Here is a 3,688-nt window from a genome sequence, read left to right as displayed (position 1 = left end):
CCTCAGGTAGTGTAGATTTTAGTTTGTTCAAATCATGGTCCCCGGGGGTAGGGTAGGTTTGGGCCACAGTAGGGGGATCAAGTTTTACATAGGAATATATAGGAAAAATCTTTAGACTTTCTTCTAAAAAACTATGACAACAGGAAAGCTCAAATTAAAATGGAAGCATCCTCAGGTAGTGTAGATTTTAGTTTGTTCAAATCATGGTCCCCGGGGGTAGGTTTGGGCCACAGTAGGGGGATCAAGTTTTACTTAGGAATATATAGAGAAAATCTTTAAACTTTCTTCTCAAAAACTATGACGCCAGGAAAACTCAAATTAAAATGGAAGCATCCTCAGGTAGTATAGATTTTAGTTTGTTCAAATCATTGTCCCCGGGGGTAGGGTTGAGCCACAGTAGGGGGGATCAAGTTTTACATAGGAATATATAGAGAAAATCTGTAAACTTTCTTCCCAAAAACAATGACGCGAGAAAAGCTCAAATTAAAATGGAAGCATCTTCAGGTAGTGTAGATTTTAGTTTGTTCAAATCATGGTCCCCAGGGGTAGGGTAGGGCCACAGTAGGGGGATCAAGTTTTACATAGGAATATATAGAGAAAATCTTTAAACTTTTTTTCAAAAACTATGACGCCAGGAAAGCTCAAATTAAAATGGAAGCATCCTCAGGTAGTGTAGATTTTAGTTTGTTCAAATCATGGTCCCCGGGGGTAGGGTAGGGCCACAGTAGGGGGATCAAGTTTTACAAAGGAATATATAGAAAAAATCTTTAGACTTTCTTCTAAAAAACTATGACGCCAGGAAAGCTCAAATTAAAATGGAAGCATCCTCAGGTAGTGTAGATTTTAGTTTGTTCAAATCATGGTCCCCGGGGGTAGGTTTGGGCCACAGTAGGGGGATCAAGTTTTACTTAGGAATATATAGAGAAAATCTTTAAACTTTCTTCTCAAAAACTATGACGCCAGGAAAGCTCAAATTAAAATGGAAGCATCCTCAGGTAGTATAGATTTTAGTTTGTTCAAATCATTGTCCCCGGGGGTAGGGTTGAGCCACAGTAGGGGGATCAAGTTTTACATAGGAATATATAGAGAAAATCTGTAAACTTTCTTCCCAAAAACAATGACGCGAGGAAAGCTCAAATTAAAATGGAAGCATCCTCAGGAAGTGAATATTCTTGTTTGTTCAAATCATGGTCCCCGGATGTACGGTAGGGCCACAGTAGGGGGATCAAGTTTTACTTAGGAATATATACAGAAAATCTTTAAACTTTCTTCTCAAAAACTATGACGCCAGGAAAGCTCAAATTAAAATAGAAGCATCCTCAGGTAGTGTAGATTTAAGTTTGCTCAAAATCATGGTCCCCGGGGGTAGGGTTGGGCCACAGTAGGGGGGTCAAGTTTTACATAGGAATATATAGAGAAAATCTGTAAACTTTCTTCTCAAAAACTATGACGCTAGGAAAGCTCAAATTAAAATGGAAGCATCCTCAGGTAGTGTAGATTTTAGTTTGTTCAAATCATGGTCCCCGGGGGTAGGGTTGGGCCACAGTAGGGGGTTCAAGTTTTACTTAGAAATATAGAGAAAATCTTTAAACTTTCTTCTCAAACACTATGACGCCAGGAAAGCTCAAATTAAAATGGAAGCATCCTCAGGTAATGTAGATTTTAGTTTGTTCAAATCATGGTCCCCAGGGGTAGGGTAGGGCCACAGTAGGGGGATCAAGTTTTACATAGGAATATATAGAGAAAATCTGTAAACTTTCTTCTCAAAAACAATGACGCCAGGAAAGCTCAAATTAAAATAGAAGTATCCTCAGGTAGTGTAGATTTTAGTTTGTTCAAATCATGGTCCCCAGGGGTAGGGTAGGGCCACAGTAGGGGGATCAAGTTTTACATAGGAATATATAGAGAAAATCTTTAAACTTTTTTTCAAAAACTATGACGCCATGAAAGCTCAAATTAAAATGGAAGCATCCTCAGGTAGTGTAGATTTTAGTTTGTTCAAATCATGGTCCCCGGGGGTAGGGTAGGTTTGGGCCACAGTAGGGGGATCAAGTTTTACATAGGAATATATAGGAAAAATCTTTAGACTTTCTTCTAAAAAACTATGACAACAGGAAAGCTCAAATTAAAATGGAAGCATCCTCAGGTAGTGTAGATTTTAGTTTGTTCAAATCATGGTCCCCGGGGGTAGGTTTGGGCCACAGTAGGGGGATCAAGTTTTACTTAGGAATATATAGAGAAAATCTTTAAACTTTCTTCTCAAAAACTATGACGCCAGGAAAACTCAAATTAAAATGGAAGCATCCTCAGGTAGTATAGATTTTAGTTTGTTCAAATCATTGTCCCCGGGGGTAGGGTTGAGCCACAGTAGGGGGGATCAAGTTTTACATAGGAATATATAGAGAAAATCTGTAAACTTTCTTCCCAAAAACAATGACGCGAGAAAAGCTCAAATTAAAATGGAAGCATCTTAAGGTAGTGTAGATTTTAGTTTGTTCAAATCATGGTCCCCAGGGGTAGGGTAGGGCCACAGTAGGGGGATCAAGTTTTACATAGGAATATATAGAGAAAATCTTTAAACTTTTTTTCAAAAACTATGACGCCAGGAAAGCTCAAATTAAAATGGAAGCATCCTCAGGTAGTGTAGATTTTAGTTTGTTCAAATCATGGTCCCCGGGGGTAGGGTAGGGCCACAGTAGGGGGATCAAGTTTTACAAAGGAATATATAGAAAAAATCTTTAGACTTTCTTCTAAAAAACTATGACGCCAGGAAAGCTCAAATTAAAATGGAAGCATCCTCAGGTAGTGTAGATTTTAGTTTGTTCAAATCATGGTCCCCGGGGGTAGGTTTGGGCCACAGTAGGGGGATCAAGTTTTACTTAGGAATATATAGAGAAAATCTTTAAACTTTCTTCTCAAAAACTATGACGCCAGGAAAGCTCAAATTAAAATGGAAGCATCCTCAGGTAGTATAGATTTTAGTTTGTTCAAATCATTGTCCCCGGGGGTAGGGTTGAGCCACAGTAGGGGGATCAAGTTTTACATAGGAATATATAGAGAAAATCTGTAAACTTTCTTCCCAAAAACAATGACGCCAGGAAAGCTCAAATTAAAATGGAAGCATCCTCAGGTAGTGTAGATTTTAGTTTGTTCAAATCATGGTCCCCAGGGGTAGGGTAGGGCCACAGTAGGGGGATCAAGTTTTACATAGGAATATATAGAGAAAATCTTTAAACTTTTTTTCAAAAACTCTGACGCCAGGAAAGCTCAAATTAAAATGGAAGCATCCTCAGGTAGTGTAGATTTTAGTTTGTTCAAATCATGGTCCCCGGGGGTAGGGTAGGGCCACAGTAGGGGGATCAAGTTTTACATAGGAATATATAGAGAAAATCTTTAAACTTTCTTCTCAAAAACTATGACGCCAGGAAAGCTCAAATTAAAATGGAAGCATCCTCAGGTAGTGTAGATTTTAGTTTGTTCAAATCATGGTCCCCGGGGGTAGGTTTGGGCCACAGTAGGGGGATCAAGTTTTACTTAGGAATATATAAAGAAAATCTGTAAACTTTCTTCTCAAAAACTATGACGCCAAGAAAGCTCAAATTAAAATGGAAGCATCCTCAGGTAGTGTAGATTTTAGTTTGTTCAAATCATGGTCCCCGGGGGTAGGGTTGGGCCACAGTAGGGGGAT

Source organism: Crassostrea angulata, chromosome 5, assembly GCF_025612915.1.
Source record: "Crassostrea angulata isolate pt1a10 chromosome 5, ASM2561291v2, whole genome shotgun sequence".
Taxonomy (NCBI): domain Eukaryota; kingdom Metazoa; phylum Mollusca; class Bivalvia; order Ostreida; family Ostreidae; genus Magallana; species Magallana angulata.
Note: the sequence above shows the minus strand (reverse complement) of the source record.